Source organism: Onychomys torridus, chromosome 9 (assembly GCF_903995425.1).
Source record: "Onychomys torridus chromosome 9, mOncTor1.1, whole genome shotgun sequence".
Taxonomy (NCBI): Eukaryota; Metazoa; Chordata; class Mammalia; order Rodentia; family Cricetidae; genus Onychomys; species Onychomys torridus.
In genome coordinates this window covers 66,522,667-66,542,511 of record NC_050451.1, presented here as the reverse complement: position 1 = coordinate 66,542,511, position 19,845 = coordinate 66,522,667, and the positions used below count along the sequence as shown (strand labels likewise).

Sequence of the window (19,845 nt, the reverse complement as noted above, 5' to 3'; positions counted from 1 at the left end):
CTTTTCAGGTCTTGGACTGTTTCTCTCACCTGTTTCATTGCTTTTTCATGGCTTTCTTTCAGGGATTTATTATTTTCTTCTGCTTTATCTGTCTTTTCCTCTAGTTTTTAATAGTGTTCTTCCCAGTTTTTGTTTGACTTTTCATTTTCTTTATTGATTTCTTCCACTTTTTTGTTTATCTTTTCCTCAATTTAATTTTTGATTTCTTCTTTAAAAGCCTCTAGCATCTTCATGATGTTACTCTTAAGGTTTCTTTCTTCTGCTTCTTCCACTTTGTGATGTTCAGGTCTTGCTGTGGGAGGAGGGCTAGGTTCTGGTGATGCTGTATTGCTCTTTATGTTGTTGTATGTACTTCTGCCTTGACGTCTGCCCATCTCCTCATGAATTCGTTCTTGGTCTTATTACCGCTCTTGGTCCAGTGAGAGGTGGCAGATTCTGCTTCGCAGAAAGCCACTCTTGGTCTAATCAGGGCTGTCTCCTGAGTTTACTCTTGGTCCAATGATTGCTCTTTGTCCAATGAGAGCTCTCTCTTTCTCTGGGCCAGATGGGAGCTCTCTGGGCTAGATGGATAATCTCTGGATCAGATGGGAGGTCTTTGGGTCAGATGGGATCTCTGGGCCAGATGGGAGCTGGGGGCTGGTCACTAAGTCTCAGGAAGTGGCAGGGTTCTCGGGAGGATGGGTATGGGTGCAGGGCACATAGATTTCAGGGTCTGCTGGGGGGTCTTGGAGAAGGGGAACCTTCCCTCAGGAGCCCCGCCCAATGGCCCACAACTGGGGCCAAGTGGGATGGGTCTTTCCCGGAAACTGTTGGTGGCCAGGGATGGGACCTAGGGGCAGGCTTCCCTGGGTATGACCCCAGACACTCACCTCTGGTCCAGATGGGAGCTCGGGACTGGATGGGAGCTGGGGGCTGGTCTCCAATTCTCAGGAAGTGGGGGGGGGGTGTCTCAGGCAAATGGGTGTAGCGGCAGGGCATGTAGATTGTAGGGTCCACTGGGGGGTCTCTGGTCCGGATGGGAGCTTCGGGCCAATTTGTTGCTGCTTTACCTTGTCTGCCTAAGGCACCTGATTGGTCTAATAAAAAGTTGAACAGTCAACAGATAAGCAGAGGAGGGGTAGGTGGGGCTGGTGGACAAAGAGAAAAGGGGAGCAAGCCAGCCAGCTGGGGGCCAGACAGACAGACAGACAGACGTGAGGAAGCAGAAAAGCGGGCTGGACAGAACATAGATGAGGTAAATGAGCCTTGAGACAGCACGTAGATTAATAGAAATGGGTTAATTTAAGTTAAAAAAAAAAAAAGCTAGCTAGTAACAGGCCTAGGCTAAGGCTGAGCATTCATAATTAATAATATATCTCCATGTCATGATTTGGGGGCTGGTGGTCCAAGAAAGCCTGCTACAGCTACAGCTTATAAACCTATACATAAAAAAAAATTGTCTGGCCCCCTAGAATCATAATGGTATAATTAGAGAAAACTGAACTTGTAATATTTTCCTAATGTCATTCTTCAAATATAAATAGAAAATTAGTATATCTTTGAAATACATTGTGTTAGAATGTTTGATTTTTAAAATTGCTATTTGAATTGCTGACTTGAGCTTCAAAACAGAAAATGTATCATTCTCAGCATTGATGATTATAAAATCAAAGTATCAATCAACTCTGAAAAACATTGAACATGCCTCATACCCTGCAGTATCACACATTCAGTCAAGAACTAATTCTTTATATATAAAACAAGCATAATCATCTTAGCATGTATGAAAATTTGCTTGTATCTTTAATAAGTGGTAAAATCACATGGATATAAAGGATTATTAAAAAATAAATTTCTTACGATTTATCATCAGAAAAAGTTGACTTGTATTCCTATTTTGTGTTTCTATATACTAAGGGTCATACAAACATTTCTCAAGGGAAAAGAAGCCCCAGTAGAAAACGCTTAAGAAGCTCCAGTATAGAGATTGGTCACATTCACAAGTCCAGTCCCCAGGACCTCTTATCTCACAGAAGCCATCAAACTATGTGGCTAAGAAATGGAAGTTTTGACTGGTTTGAGCACATACGCAGAAACAGATTTTCTTGGTTCTAACCCAGTACTTGAGAAACTTGGAGCTAGATGCCATTGCAGCAATTTGGACATCAATCACAGGAAATAAACTGTGAACTTCCTCCTCTTTCCTTTTTCTCTGATGCAGAGGGCTACGGTACCCTAGTGAATCCTGCATCCCCTACATAGGCGGCCCCCGTGGGAGGCAAGCTGGCCAGACATCAGAGCAGAGTCCCCTCCTCCGCACAAACAGTAACCACCAAAGGGAGACTCCGTATAAAAGGGTTTGCCATCAGCAGCCCAAGGGTCTGGCTTTCTGCTGCTGCGTATTAATCGGCCCAAAGCTTGTTACACTGGAAATCTCTGTCCGATCTTCCCACAACTTGGGCTGATGGAACTTGAGCAATCCAATCGCTTTTTATGACGCTAAGTGATCTTTTAATGCAGCTTCATTGCTTTCATAGCCCAAAGCTGCTCGGAATGGAGCTTTTTAACCCAAGCCCATATCTGATGAATATGCTTACATCCCCATTATGGAGGAATTTTAGCAGGGTAAGGCACACTTCCAATATTTCTAAACATATTTGAATGATTCACAGCCATGGAGGAGCAAAGACTTCTTTGGTATTGCTTGTTTTTTTTTTTTTTCTTTCTTGGGCTCTTGTATGTTTGTAGACCTGGAGGATTTGGGTTGGAATTCCCTTGAACTTCCTAGGACATCAAACTCAATCCTGACTAGTTTGACATGCAGGTTGCTTATCTCATGGAGACAAGTAGAATGAATCGTAAAGCTAGCCCAGATATTCTGACCTCAAAGCAACTGAGAAAATAAAAAGACATGACAGGTAGTTTTGGAGGAGGGAGAGGGAGAGAGAGACTGATTTTCCTTTGATCAGGATGCTCACAGAGCATGTGTGTCCATGCTAAGGTGGATTTGATCCTCCTAACCCATTGGCTTCTAAGGCTGGCTTCCTGGCCACTACCTTCTCTTCCATTTATTGCTGTTCTTATTTAACAAATCCCTCCCTGCCTTTCCATTCAAGGCTGACTGCTTTAGCAGTTAGGTATAAAATGAGAGTTATACCTAATTGTAATTAGATTTAAAAGGTGCTACAAATACTTCTGTCATGCAGAAACAGGATTATTAGGGGAATTGACTTGTCCAAAGTCACACATGGATTAGATGTCAGAGCCCAAATATTTCTCACTTCAGTCTTTTCCCATCCCACTGTCCTGCCTTTCTGTGTTGAGAAACCCAAGAGAGAAAAAGGTGTGTGTGAGGAGAGGCTTGGGTAGTGAGGGTGCTCAGAGGCATGCTCTGTACCCCAGACAGCATGGAAGACTGAGGGGCTGTGTATAAACTCTACCTTAAAACAGCAGCACGTTAACATAAGATTAAGTCTAACTGCTTACAACATCAACATTCAAAGAATGGTCCATGTGTCTTTATTCACAAAACACTATCTGAAGCACTGTGAAAATGGAGGGCTTTTATGGTTGGTTTGCAGAAAAAAATCACTGTCATTTATGATTTGCTGTCCCTGACCGGAATAGACACTTAAAAAGCTAATTATAGAAACAATTTTGCCTTTTTTATGGATTTCACCTGTGGTGATATTAATAAGTTTGATTATAGGGTGCTGGCCCCAGGACTGTAAGACACATATTACTGTGTCTTTCTAAAAACTGAAAGATTCTAATTTTGAAACACATCTGGTCCTAAATACTTTTTGCATAAAAGATCATGGGACAGATTTTTTTTATAAATTATTATTACCAAAACTATACATTCTCACTATTACTGCTCAAGCAACATAGAAAAATAGAAGAACGAAATCTATGAAAAGTTTTTGGATAGTACCACAGAGAAATAATTACTATCTACATCTGAGAAGCATAAACTAGACTATTTCTCTGTGTACTCATATGGACAGCAAAATAATGAGACATAATTTTCTAAAATAAGATTATAATGCATAAACATTTCTTTGTCATAAGTGCCTTTTAGTTTCTAAAATATTCTCCAAGCCTGAAGAGAGATAATGAAAACGGTATGAGATTAAAGTCAGGGTGTGAGTGTGTATTTAGTGACATGTTTCAATCTCAATTAATTCACCATTATAAATATAAGAAAATTAATCCTCTTATTGCGGCACTGTCTATGTCCTCTTCTCTCAGATTTTTTGTTTGTTTGTTTGTTTGATTAACCTGGGATTTCTATGCCATATTTACAATTCTCTTAGGTCTATAATACTAGGAAAGTGGGATCCATGCTGGCCAGCAGGCCCTTTACCATGTACTCTTCATTTACAATTTTATTTCTGGTTGAAAAAAATGCTGTAATCAGAGGGTTTTTTTGTTTGTTTGTTTTGGTTTTTTTTTTTTTTTTTTGACTGAGTCTCATGGTTTCTCTCAAGGCTAAAATTGGCTAACACTTCTATACTTGACTCAGAGGACAACTTTGCTGGGCATAAAATTCTTGGACCTTCAAGATTTGTAACAATATTTTGTACAAATATGGGAGTGGTAAATATACCTTAAAATTCTGATTTTTAAAAAAATGTTGCAATTTTAATTTTCCATTAGCAATTCTTGTAAAATCCTTGCTTATCACTTAAATTTACCACCGAGTTTTCAAAGACTCAGAATTTTATTTTTCTTTTAATTAATTTATTTTAATTTTATGTGCATTGGTATTTTGCCATGGGTGTCAGGTCCCCTGGAACTGGAATTATAAACAGTTGTGAGCTGCCACGTGAGTGCTGGGAATTGAACCCAGGTCCTCTGGAAGAGCAGTCAGTGCTCCTACTGAGTCATTTCTCCAGCCCGTCAGGGTTTTATGTTTAAGGGTACTTTCAATGACACAGTGAATCTGTATACATGATTTTGGGATACATAAACTATAAAGTACTAGAGCTTTTCTCTTCATTATCTATAATCTTATGTTTAGCTCCTTATCTGGATTTAAACATTATTTTTTTCAGTGATATGCTTTCTGCTGTGTAGTTTTTAATATAGTTTTTACTCCTAAAGCAATTTTATTTTTTTACTGAATACTGCCAGCCTACCTTCCATCTCCCAGGGTTTTGTCATTTCTTTTCGATTTCTAATATTTCCCTCTGCTGTCCTTAGAGGGAAAATGCTGTCTTCAATTCCTTTTGAACAACAACAACAAAAAATGATCTCCTATTCATTCATTCTCTCCCTTGAAAAACCCAAGGCTGATTCTAGTGCAACTATCTCTCCTTGATGTAGACTCTCTGAGCTCTAACCATGCACAGAGCCAAGCAGTTCTGTTTGGAACAAGTCAAGTTGCTTCAGTGGCCACATGGGAAGGACTCCTATCCAGCCTGAGATGGGAGAAGCAGGCTGCCCTCTTCTCCTGTGCCAGAGTGGGGGTTCTGAGTATGCAGGCTCGGAGAGGACACAGTGCGCCAGGGTCAATCAACTCTTTGAATTCCAACTTGTTGACCCCTTTGTGGTGAGGGCTGGGGACATACAGGCTAATCTGACTTTCTGCCTCATCCTTTATGAATTCTACACTATCCATCTAACATCTCATGGGAATGGGTATGTGGCTATTGGAGATCTCTTCTAAACCCACGTGTCCTAGTTAGGATTAGCATTGCTGTAGTAAGACCCCATGAAAAAAGCAAGTTGGGGAGGAAAAAGTTCACTTGACTTGACCACAACACTGTTCATCATTAAAGGAAGTCAGGACAGGAACTCAAATAGGGCAGGAACCTGGAGGCAGGAGCTGATGCAGAGGCCATGAAGGAGAGCTGCTTACTAGCTTGCTCCCTCTGGCTTGCTCAGCCTGCTTTCTTATAGAACTTAGGACCACCAGCCCAGGGTTGACACCAGTCACAATGGGCTGGACCCTCCCCCATCAATCACTAATTAAGGAAAATGCCCTGCAAGCTTTGCCTACAGCTTGATCTTATGGAGGCATTTTCTCAGTTGAGGTTCCCTACTCTCAGACGGCTTTAGCTTGTGTCAAGTTGACAAAACCATCCAGCACAACTGACCCAGTGTCAGCTTGACACACAAACACATCACTGTAAAGCCACAACCTTTCCTTTCTTAGTCATCCCCAAGATCACACATTAATATAAACATCACAATATAAAACACTTTATAAACTTAAAAAGTCCCACAGCCACATGGCATGGATGGCACATATCTGTAATCCCAGCACTTTAGGGGCCAGAGGCAGGTGGATCTCTGTGAGTTTGAAGCCAGTTTGGTATAGAAAATGAGTTATAGAACAGTTGAGGTTGTTACACAGAGAAACCCTGTCTTGAAAACAAACAAACAAAAAAGGTCCACAGTCTTACAAATTCAAACACTTTAAAAAAAATTAAATCTCTTAAAAAAATCCAAAGTCTCTTTTAAAATTGAAAGCCTCTCAATTGTGACTTCCCATAAAATCAAAAATAAGTTTAATACCTTGTTCTAAAAGGCAAGAACCAGGTACAGCCACAACCAAATAAAATCAAAAACCAGACTCCAATGGTAAACAACTCAGTATCCAATATCTGAGATCAATTCACCATCTTCTGGGCTCCTCCAAAGGGCCTGGGTCACTTCTCCAGCTCCACCCTCTGCAGCACATAGCTTGCCTTCTAAGCTCTGGCTGGCTCCACTCCCTGACGCTGCTGTTCTTGGTGGTCACCCCATGGTACTGGCATCTCCAAAATGCTGGGTCTCTTGTTGAAATTGAGCTGCAATTTCACCAGTAACCTCTCTAGGTTCTCCTCATGGTATTAAGCCTCAACTTCCCTGAATGACCCCTCAATCCTGGGCCTTCAACTGTTGCTGAGGCTGCACCTTCTTCAGGAGCCTCCTCTGGCCTCACACAGTGCCAATGCCAAACACAGCTGCTCTCTATGACCCCTTCATAACTTCAAAACAAGTACCAGTTGGATGACTCGTACACTAGCAAGTTCGGCTGCTAGTAGGAGGTACATCCTTGTGCTGTTGGTTGTTTTTATTTTATGCTTTACTCTTTGGCTCTTTGGAGGGCCCACCACCCAGCTTCTTGGCTTATTTCTAGCCAGCTTTTCTTAAATTATCCCATCTACCTTTTGCCTCTGGGCTTTTTCCATTTCTTAGTTCTGTAATCTTACTTTCACTCTGACTCTGTCGCCAGCTGGGTAGCTGACCCCTAGCATCCTCTTCTCTTTGTTCTCTTGCTCCTTCTTCTTCTCCTCCCAGATTTCTCCTATTCATACTCTCTGCCTGCCGGCCCTGCCTGTCCTTTCTCCTGCCTCACTATTGGCCGTTCAGCTCTTTATTAGACCATCAGGTGTTTTAGACAGACCAAGTAGCACAGCTTCAGAGTTAAACAAATGCAACATAAAAGAATGAAACACAACTTTGCGTCATTAAAACAAATGTTCTACAGCATAAACAAGTATAAGATATCTTAAAATGATATTGCACAACAACCTTGGCGACCTCTTGGAACACAGCTTGCGTGTGCTGACTCTGAGGAAACACTTACCTGAAGATTTCACCTCACTGATGTTGGCTTCCTGTTCATCTCCTCTAGCTTCTCAGCTCCAGCTGCAGCCTCAGCTGTCCCAGCAAAGCAAAGGTTTCACTTCCATGGTTCTGGTATCTTATTAATGCTAATTCTTCAGCCCCAGCGAACCAGAACCTCAGATTTTCAACTCAAAATGGCAAATGGCCCTGACAGAGTCTTTTAAAGCACTCTCAAATTTCCTCTGGAACTTCACAAGCCAGGTTGCCATTGTTTGAATTGCTTTCAACACTTGTATCTTCCAAGCTCACACAAAACAGCTCACCAAGCTTTGAATACGCAATGGCTTTTCAAGGCCAAAGTTCCAAAGTCCTTTCACAATCCTCCCCCAAATATGGTCAGGTCTGTCACAGCACCCCATGACCCTGGATACCAATTGCTGTCCTAGGAAGGGTTACTATTGCTGTGACCATGTCCCTTGGCTTGCCTACAGCCCCATTTTAGGGAGGCGTTTTCGAATTGACACTCTCTTCTCGTAGATGACTGTAAGTTATGTCAAGTTGGAATAAAACTACACAGCACAGCAAGTGGCAAACTTACCATACTCACATTATGCACTGACTTAAAAACTGGTTTTCATTCCTTGTTTCACACCTGAGATCTTAAATCCTTTACATAAGTTCTCAGCATCCCTCCCAATTTTGGTCCAAATTTTCACGGAGTCTAGAAAATATTCATTAGAATTTTTGGTTTGGAGTCACAATCATTTTGTTTGTTTATTGTTTGTTTCGAGGAAACAGTAGTTAAATTGTAATTTTAAAAATTAGTTTGTTATTTTAATGGGTTCTGGGGCAAAGGAGAGTACAAACTGCACTATTTTTAAGCAGAAGCCTCTCGCTATAGGAGATCTTACTTTATCTGTTCCCTGAGGTGTCTCCAAGGAAGAAAACCTACTCTTGCTTTAAAATATGGTGACTGACGCTTTTGTAAAGGAAAGTCCTTTGGTTTCTGGCCACAGCACTGTAGGAGGCTTCCTGACAACTCACTCCCAGTATGGGCTCTGCTGGCCCAGAGAGAAGGGCCACATTCATTACCAAAGCACAGGGTGATCTGGTGCTTGCTTCCTTCTCTCATTGTTTCTTTGTAATTGAATACTTCTTTAAGTGTCCATCAAGCATGGCTTCTGTTAAACCTATCCTCCTTATTCCTATCCGGAGGCGAAAGGACTTACCTTCTTCTTTTCCTAGCACAGAGTAAGCAGAGTAACTATTACATGATTTGGGTACTATCTGGATATTTTTAATGAAATATTAAAAAAATGAAGGTCAGATATTGCCTCTAAATGACATTTTTTCAGTTCCACCAGTTTTAGTGGTTTTTGGTTTGTTTTGTTTTCTTGGGTTTTTGTTGTTGTTGTTGTTGTTTGTTACTGCAGTACTTTTATTTTTCTTTACACAATGACGTGTTGCTGGGGCCTAATGTTCTCATTAAACAGTAGAAAAACAAAATTTGTCATTTCTTAAGGAATTGAGTACAAAAAACCTTACACAAATTAAAAAGGATGAATACATTTACAGATGTCAATGCAAACGTTCCCAACTCAAGGCAAGTAACAACCCACAGCGTCAGGAGGAAAAACACCAGAATGGAAACTGGGTCCTAAGGCTCGGACTTTCCCACCGTTAGACCAGCAAGACGGAAATGGTAACTGGTTCTGGAACTCTTGCCAGCCTGGAGAAATCCCGGAAGTCAGCTGTTGGTTTAAATACCCTGCACAGATCACTGCATGGTGCTTCACATAGATCCACCAGGCTGGGGATTTCTCCTCCACAGCTATGCTCTCCCCAACCACCAAGTGATCGAGCCACATGACTAAGGACTAAATCAAGATATGCACAGAGTATTAAACATATACCAAGGGAACAGTTAACTTGAATACAAGGTCAAAAATCAGCAACAAGTTCTATGATCCAGTGCTGATATTGGATACAAGCTTCAAGGACAAATTTCTTTTCAAAGGCTTATTCCAGTTTCATGAGGCTAGCATGAGGTTTGTTCATTTGCCAGGGCAAATTGATACTTCAGAATTAGCTCATGCAGCAGAAGCCTGGCACCTGCTCAGTCCATCTAGAAGCATTTACGGTGGACAATGGAGGGGCCCAACTCATCATACTCCTGCTTGCTGATCCACATCTGCTGGAAGGTGGACAGTGAGGCCAGAGTGGAGCCGCCAATCCAGACTGAGTACTTGTGCTCAGGGGGAGCAATGATCTTAATCTTCATTGTGCTGGGTGCCTGGGTTGTGATCTCCTTCTGCATCCTGTCAGCAATGCCTGGATACACCGTGGTACCACCAGACAACACCGTGTTAGCATATAGGTCCTTGCAGATGTCCACATCACACTTCATGATAGAGTTGAAGGTGGTCTCGTGGATGCCACAGGACTCCATGCCCAGGAAGGAAGGCTGGAAGAGCGTCTCTGGACACTGGAAGCGCTCATTGCCAATGGTGATCACCTGCCCATCAGGAAGCTCATAGCTCTTCTCGAAGGAAGAGGACGATGCAGCAGTAGCCATTTCTTGTTCAAAATCCAGGGCAACATAGCCTAGCTTCTCCTTAATGTCACACACAGTTTCCTACTCAGCCGTGGTGGTGAAGCTATAGCCCCTTTCAGTCAGGGTCTTCATGAAGTAGTCTGTCAGGTCCCGGCCAGCCAGGTCCAGACACAAGATGGTGTGGGGCAGGGCATATAATGGGCACAGTATGTGTGATCCCGTCACTAGAGTCCATGACAATGCCAGTGGTACGCCCAGATGCATACAAGGACAGCACCACCTGAATGGCCACCACATACATGGCTGGGGTATTTATTGAAGGTCTCAAACATTATCTGCGTTATCTTCTCTCTGTTAGCTTTGGGGTTCTGAGGGGCCTCAGTCAGAAGCACCAGGTGCTCCTCAGGGGCCACACGCAGTTCATTGTAGGAAGTGTGATGCCAGATCTCCATGTCATCCCAGTTAGTGACAATGCCGTGCTCGATAAGATACTTCAGGGTCAGGATGCCTCTCTTGCTCTGGGCCTGGTCACCCACATAGGAGTCTTTCTGGATCATGCCCACCATGACCCTGGTGTCGGGAGCGACTGACGATTGAAGGAAACACGGCCCTGGGAGCATCGTCGCCAGCAAAGCCAGCTTCGCACATGCCAGAGCCATTGTCAATGATGAGTGTGGCAATTTCTTCTTCCATTGCAATCAGCGAAGGACATGGAGATGGAGCAGCGCAAAGACACGCAGCGCAAATCGGCGGCAGAGTGTGAGACTTGTTTTGTTTTTTTAACTTTTCTTTCTCTTCCTATCTATTCCTACTCATCAAAAATCCCTGTGGGCTTTATGGCCGTGAGTGCAGCAGTGTTCCTGGGCAGCTGTAACACGAGGCCATGGCAGAGAATAACAGAAACGACTTCTTACACAGATCTGGGAGCTGGAAGATTGAATCAAACTGCTGGCCGGCCAGGGCACCTACTTCCTCACTCCCAATATCTGTCATCTCATCTGCCATGTGTGGGTTCCTTGGCTTGTGCATGTGTCACCTTTATCTATGCCCATGTCTTCACATGCTATTCTGTTCGTCTCTCTTAATCTCCTTGTATCTAAAATTATGACTGTGCTTGGAGTCTCAACCATTTCCTTTGTTCTACTGAAACGCTAGGTGCCAGAGGGACTAATTATTTCTACTTGTTCACTTAGGTTGCTAGGGTATAGAAGAACACCTAGCCCATGATGGGTGCTCAACGGCTTTGTCCAGAACAAATGAATGACTACGTCAGAAGTATAAATCTCATCAATCAAGTGTGTGACAGCAGGCAATTGGGCATGTCACATATTTTATGAGGAGCAGAATAAACACTAATTTGTTCTGGAGGCCTTTGAGCTGCCCGTCAGCTGTCATGCTATCTTTCTCTTATGATAAGCATACCTTACTGGGCTACACAGTGAACATGGATTAGTGGCTTAGGGGAAAAGTCTCTTTGACCTATCATAGTAAACACCTCTTTCTCTGAAAACACATTAAGAATGGCTTCCCATCCTCAGGGAAGCCAGGCCTGCTCTCTCAGGAAAATTCAGTTCTTCCTTCTCAAATTCATGTCATCATTTTTTGGGCACTGAGAGGACCTGAGGTCGCAGTGGATGGAGTTTGACATTGCGTGATGAGTAAAGCAAAGAAATAGCTATTGGTTACATGTCATTTACTTCTGGGTATCTCAAGGGCAGGATGAAGGAGGGGGAAATAAGATCAATTAGATAAGTAAGCCGAGGGTGAATTACCACTTAATCAAGTACCTACACCATGAAGCACACAGTTCTTTCAAGAGATACCATTATCTTAATGGAGTTCTTGAAAGCATCCTCAATGAAGACAGAGAGCCTCATCTTCAGCAGCCTGCTTCTCTTTGCTTGTTTGACCACAGGATTATCTGTTCCATTCAGTCCCCCAGGGAACTCATATTTGCCTCCTTTGTTTCTCATAGAATTACAAAGAGAGAGAATCTGTCCAAATTATCTAATCAAATTATTCTCGCTCTGGCCAATATAAGTGCTTAAATATCCTCCACTTAATACTTCTTTCTCTAATGATACTCACTTATCTAAAATTACTCCTTAATTGATAAGATATATGAGCAAAAATACTATTATGCAGAATGTTAAATGAACTCAAACCATTTAGAATGTTTTCATGGCAACCCTTGAATTTACTTAATCTCTAGTGAGCAGTCTGAAAGATGGGGTCTAATCTTCATGAAATGGCAAAAGGAAACAAGTCGGAGAAGAGGTGGCAGCCAGAGAGGAAATGTATTCTTCTTCTTTTATTTTTTTTGAGACAAGGTTTCTCTGTGTAGTTTTTGGTGCCTGTCCTGGATCTTACCCAGCCCCTGCACTACTCAGTTTTGAGAAAAGCAAAATCCCAGTACATCTGGAGATGATGGTGCTTTATAGATCATGTCCCCTAAACAGTAGGGGTAAGTTCTAAGACTTGCATTATTAGATGACTGTGGTAAATTGTCATTCTGTTAACCTGGAATAGTGACTTACCAAAGGAAGATTGGTACATGAGTAAATGATGGACCGAGTCTCATGGGGCCAACATCATCTAAGTGGTAAGTCCTTGGCTGAAATGTTGTCACAGAGCATACAACTATGTTTCATTCAGTTGACTAGAAGGCTGCTGAAGACATTATTAATTAGAAGTATTAGACATTGAATAATTAGAATAACAAGTTATTTTAAGGAACTTGACAAGGTGTAATTTAAATAGTACACAAATTATGCTTTATTTTGCATAGTTAGATGAACTTCAATAAAAGATCATGTCTTACCACCACTTCTGCTACCCCAAAGAAACTGAAATTTCACCACTGTAGTCTTTTTCAGATCAAACTCTTCTCCCTTCTAGACTCTGGAAAAGGTAACCATTTAAGTTTGGCATCTTTCTATAGTCAGAAGGTTTCTCTGGTCCTGCTAGCCCCATGGTCTTGTAGCCCACTTATAAAATAATCACTCAGAAGCTTGTATTAATTATAACTGCTTGGCCATTAGCTCAGACTCATTACTGACTAGCTCTTACACTTAATTTAACCTATAATTTTTAATCTATGTTTAGCCACGTGGCTTGGTACCTTTTCTCAGTCCTGCCTTGTCATCTTGATTCCTGTGTGTCTGGCCAGTGACTCAGCTTTCCTCTTCCCAGAATTCTCCTTGTCTGCTTACCTCACCTATACTTCCTGCCTGGCTACTGGCCAATCAGCATTTTATTAAACTTGCATACAAGGGCATTATTCCAGCGCTTCTTTGTTTTTATCACAATGCAGTTAAATTCCACTCATGTGGTTGCATGTGTTAGTGATTGATTCATCTTTATTTCTGGGAGCATTTCATTTTATATTGTACCAAAGCTTGTTTTTCCAACAGTTTATGGGCAGTAGGTTTATTTGCAGGCTTTGTTTTCAAGATTATGAATTAACTAGAAGTAGTTGGATTGTTATTTTCTGTATGTATGGGGTTTTATTCCTCAGACTTAAGCATGGGCTTGCTGGGTATATAGTACAGAGAGGAGGCATAGGATGGCTGGTGACTGGGACATACACTTTCACTCTGTTAAGAGTGGTGCTTTTTAAGTTGTGGTCCCCAAAGTAGCGTCAGCCTCACACAAGAATCTGTAGAGGTGCAGTTACTAGAACCCATCCCAGACCTACTGAGTCTGGAACTCTGGTGGGGGGGGAGAGGAGTGGGGGGGAGGCCAGACAAAAAGGTTTGCCAAGCTGCCTAAGGGTTTCTGCTTCCTAGTGTTTGAGAACTCTTAGTCTTAAACAATTTAGCTCTGACCACAAACTTTCATTCTCTATTCAGAAAAACAAGAGACTTCTCTACAGAAGCCAATTACCCACATCTGAGAAGAGAATGTAACATCACCTCTTGATTCGCAAGCTGGTTTGGGGTTCCTGTGCTTTATTCTCTAACCTTGCCTCTGCTACCATCAATACATTCTCTCAGAATTCATATTGTGAAGAATTTTGGTAAGAAGATAAACTCGCCTAGTCTTTTATATTTTTAATGACATTGGAAGGCTTCTGAAAGCAGTATGCTGACCCTTCTGCCCTTTGTGGTCGGGTCTGACAAATGGTAACTCTACTAAGCTATATAGAAACTCCTAGGGTGTGGGAGGGTGAGTCGGGAAGGGAGAAAAGGGCATCAACTACACAACTATTGGTCTGTTTGGGTATTTCTTCTTCTCTAAAAGGAACCACAATTGTGAACTCTGCATCAGTGTTACTGCAGTGTATGTGAGCTGTAAACCAGGAACATGAATCACAGATGCAATGTTAAAGAATGAACTTCACCATGAATGATAATTTTTACTTTTAATCTATATGTGCCAAAACAATGACATTATGTTGACAGATGCCAGGATTTATATATTTAGAAGAAATAAGAGGAAGAAAGGAGGGAGAGAGATGGAGGCCAGGTTCCATACCAGTTTTTTTATATATATTAAGAAATAGCAGTAGCTTCAAAAACATTTGTCTGACTTTAGCTTAGTTGTATTCTTAGACTCAATCTAATTTAGCCACATTCTCAAGCTAAATAATTTGCTAAATTGTTATAGTAAATAACTAAATGCTCTTAGTCTGTGTTCATCACTATTTCCCTTGTGTTGGACTTGCTGTCTTGAACTCACCTGTCATTTCCTAATATGTTAAGACCCTGCTTAATCTTTTTCCTCAATAGATAGATCTGTTTAGGAAACTCAATATGTAACAAACATAGTTCTTAATCATTACCTCATCAGGCATGGAGGCTCATGACTATAATCTCAGTGCTAGATAGGCTGCCCTAGTTTTCTTTTCATTCCAGTGATAAAACATTGACCAAAAGCAACTTTGGGGAAAAAGGATTTATTTCAGCTTACAAGTTATAGTTTATCATGTGAGAAGCTAAGGCAGGAACTGCCTACAAATGCAAGGCAGGAACCTAGATCAGGAACTAAAGTAGTGAACATGCAGGAATGCTGCTTAGTGGCTTGCTTCCATGGCTTGCTCAACTTGCTTTCTTATAGCACCCAGGACCACCTGCCAAGGGTGGTACCAACCACAGTGTGCAGGGCCCTCCATTTCCATGTCAATCTTAAATTAAGGAAATGGCCCACAGACATAACCTCATGTCGGTGGATTTTTCTGTCCCTCCTGCTAGCTCCCAAATCACGACATGGAGATTTCTTATTAATTATAAATTCTTTAGCCAATAGCTTAGGCTTGTTTCTAATTAGCTCTTATAACTTAAATTAACTCATTTCTATTTATCTACATGTTGCCACGTGACTCATGGCTTTTACCTCTTTTCTTGCATGCCTGTTCCCTCTTACCTGCTGGCCATTCTGCCCTTCTTCCCAGAGTTCTCTCTGTCTAGCTGTCACATCTTTATTGTGTACAAAAACATTATTCCACAACATCCCCAGACCAATCTGATGGAGGAGATTACTCAGTTGAGTTCTCTCTTCCCAGGTGACTCTAGTCTGTGTCAAATTGACAAAAATTAATCAGCACATTGTCTAAGGGAAGAAATTACCTATGAGTTTGAGGCCAACTTGGGATAGGAAATCCCAGAACAACCTAGGTTATAGAATGAGAGCCTGGTTCAAATACAATGAAACAGACAAAAATGGACAAATAATTTTTACAGTTAGCAAAAATCGTTCAATCCATTGGATTTAAAACAAAACAACATCTAGCTATTAAACTCAACAACAACAACAAACCAGACTGGGCCCAAGGAAAGGTATTTTCATTGAGTTGAGGGCAACCCAGCTCCTGCCAGTTAAAGAATCATTCTCAGCTTCTCCAATCTACATACATCTTCTCTTCAATCAAATTATGGTTCAAATCACAGGGTTCCACACCTAGTTATATAGCATTTTTAAATGATAATGTGTTTGTCACTTTTTCCCTTGTGCTAAGAACTTAATGTCTTCAACTCACCTGTCAGTTTCTAATGCATTAAAATTATGTCTTATTCCATAACAGATAATTCTTAAAACTCAATGGGTACTGAATATGACAGGGTGTTGAAGTTCATAAAAATGGATAGACTTGGGAGATTCTAGATGTCATGAATCTCACAACTAAATACATGGGCACACAACTAAATTACCTGTGGAGATTAGGAAATAATAGGTACTAAGAAGTCACATTTGAGCAGAGCTGTAAAAATGATGTAGTATTTTTTTTTCAAAAGTCTTTAGCTACTACTTCAACCTTCACCAGGCACTTTGGCATAGACTATTCATATGTTACATTACTTGGCCATTGTAAATACTCTATTCATATTATAGATAGAATAGAGGCACAGGCGGGCTAGAGCAACTTGTAAAACACTATTTTGACCAGTAAACAGATAACAACCAGCCAGATCTGGTTCTAAAGCCCATTTTCTTAATCTCTATATAGTGGGCATGGGGGCTCATGCCTATAATCTCAGCATTAGAGATGATGAGTGAAGACATAACTGAGTTTGAGCGTCTTCGTTAGGGTTTCTATAGCTGTGAAGAGACATCTTGACCATGGCAACTCTTATAAAGAAAAACATTTAATTGAGGTAGTTTACAGTTCAGAGGTTTAGTCCCTTATCATCATGATGGGACATGGTGGCATGCAGGCAGACATGGTGCTGGAGAAGGTTCTGGAGAATTCTACATCTTGACTTGCAAGCAGCAGGAAGTAAATTGAGACACTGGGTGTAATTTTTTTTTTTTTTTTTTTTGCTGGAGCTGAGGATCGAATCCAGGGCCTTGTGCTTACTAGGCAAGCGCTCTACCACTGAGCTAAATCCCCAACCCTGCTGGAGACCTCAGAGCCCACTCCCACAGTGACACAGTTTCCCTAACAAAGCCACACTTTCTACTGCCACTCCTAACAAGCTGATAGCCAATTATATTCAATCTACCACACCGGACTACATAGAGTTCTAGGACAACCTAGACCACAAAGTAGAACCCTGACTGAGAGAAGAGTGATTAACAAAGCGTTTTCACAATAAACAAGTCAGAAGAACCTTCCCATTAGCAGGAAAAGAAGAAGTAAAATGCAGCTACTCAGAAAGCCATCTACCTAATGGTGAATTCTGCTGACTGCAGCATGAGCAGTATGTCACAGTGAGCAATGGAGCTGAAATGACTGTGCAGGATTGTGATTGAAGAAAGTCTTGGATGCCATGGGAAAACATCTCAAACTTCCTGATGCTGCGACCCTTTACAGTTCCTCATGTGGTAGTGACCCCCAGCCATAAAGTTATTCTTGTTACTTCATAACTGTAATTTTGCTACTGTTCTGAATCATAATTAAACACCTACATTTTCTGATGGTCTTAGGTGACCCCTGTGAAAGGGTCATTCAACTTCAAGCAGGTCGTGACCCATAGGTTGAGAACCCCTGCTCTAGTGCAAATTAGGTGAATGGCAAAGTAGGGGGAAGTTGGGAGTTTGGGGTTGTAAAACCACTTAAGGATCAAATGGAGAGAAATGAGAAGACTGTCACATTATCTACTTTAAAAAAAAAACAAAAACCAGAGTGGAAAACAGGTTAAGGTCAGAAGGAACTGATGTATACAGTTGACTACATCGAGTGTTCTATGCATGGGGGACATATCCAGTAAGAGGAGTCTGATGGGCTATAATCCGAGGAACACAGAGAAACAGCTGCCAGACTGCCAGCCCTCACTGGGTCAATAGGTAAGCACCGATCTGAAGCAGTGTTGTCACGAGAAGTTTGGACAGTGGAATGTTTTGAACTCTGTTCTTTTATGTGGCGTGATGAGAAACATCAGCCGATGCAGTGTAGAGAAACTTTCTAGAACTGTTTATGGATGAAACATCAGGCTTTCTGCTTTAGTAAATAGATACCAGTACACATGTAAAGGATTATTAAATGCAGATAAAATTAGCCTCTTGGCAATATTATTTACAATATGTCTTTACCTAGCAAACTCCTTTTTAAAAAAGAATTCTTTGAAGACTCTTTTTTTGAAAAAAGAACTCTCCCTTCTTACCATTTAGCCCGAGTTCATGCAATTCTGCTATTATGACATTTTCTGCTCCTTTATGTCGTTGTGGCCTCCTTACCCCATCTGTTTCTCTTCTGCTGCTTGTATATCCTTCCTTGTTGCAGGATATTTGATCACACTGTGAACCCCGTGTAGTGGGTAGCCATCCCAGCATTGGCCTGGAAGTTCCAACCCCCACTGAGGCTTTGGTAATGGTCATGCCCACAAGGCGGGGTGGAGGAGGAAGCAGAAGACCCAAGAAGTAGAAAGGAGGGACACTGAGGTGGAGGAGTTTTGTTTGAGATGGTGTAGGAGAAAGGTCTTTTCTGTTCAGTGTCGTCACTGGAGGAGGAAGGTCAGCTGGGTGTTTTCTCTGCGTCTCTGAGCTAGCAGGCTTTCACCCCAGCATCTGGCTCCTGAGTCTCTACTGGCAAAATCAAACGACTGAGATTTTGCTTAAAACAACATTTCCTTATTCTTTGTATGCCTTCCTCAGATTCAGGCTGACTATTTCTTCCCTTTTGAAGAGCCTTTCCTCCTAAATAGCTCCACACTCTATGGTTGGTCCTCACGTGCCTGCATGACTGGCAGATAACTTGTTTAGAGGATTGGAAACAACTAAAAGTGACATTCATGGATTCAAAAACAACTTGGTTGGGAAATAAATCTTTGGCTGGGGAAAAATGACTCTCTCTTTGCCAGGCAATAGCATTATAATTTATCATTTATTGAGGAAGAAGAATGCATTTTGAGAATTGCATCAGACTAAAACTGATTACAGATATTAAGCAACGTCTCAGTGAGCCATTACTCATGGCGTATGTGACAGCTGAGTGCCTCTGGAAGGCGGCCGCTGATGAGTCACTGAGTATGCGGCTGCACTGCTGTAATTGTTAGCATCATAAACAACGGTGTATGATGGGAGAGAACAGATTAAAGAGAATGGAGTGCTTCATGCCATCTCTTCCAGGAAGAAGAAACAAGACATTATTTCACTGTGACTTTAACTATTGATTTGGGTTTTTGTTTGTGTATAGTTCCTAATGGTTATGGTAGCTCAAGAGACGTCTTTGTGGCTTATTCATTCCAAAGGCCACCGTAAATGATGGCTTATAACCGTTCCAATGATTGCTTCTGAAATAAAGTGAAGGCTTTCCCTGTGCAGCGTTAGAAAAGATCCAGGAAGCTAGACAACTACCATCTACTCAAGACCAAAGATTCCAAATCTGGGTAAAAAGGACCACAGGGGCAAGGGCTGTGACCATCTGTAAGACAGACAGCTCTTCCAGGGGCCTCCCAGGGCTCTCACTCATACCCCTGGCTGACACTTGTCACTTTTTGTCTTGTTATATTTATTTCAGACTATTTTTTAGTTATTACAGTAGGGCATAAATATTTTGACAGAGATTTTACCTTATAAGTTTTTGTTACTTTTCTAGAATGTGTTGGTAGTGTGTTATATGGTGAATAAAAACATAAATTTTCAGATAAATGACATTAGTTATTATGTTTATTGTATATCATTTCCATTTTCTCTCTCTGTGTCTCTCTATATATGCATATTATGTATCTATATGTATATATGTACACACATTACACACACACACACACACACACACACACACATACACACTAGATTAATCAATGCATCTTTAGACCAAGAAGGTTCTTAGAACAACCATGTGTATGCCTTTGCAATTCCTGCTAACAGTCTTT

General features: G+C 41.4%; 1 pseudogene; it reads right to left on the bottom strand.

Annotated features, from left to right (window-relative positions):
* Positions 1-9,401: 9,401 nt before the first annotated feature.
* Positions 9,402-10,786, bottom strand: LOC118591507 (annotated as a pseudogene).
* Positions 10,787-19,845: the final 9,059 nt, after the last annotated feature.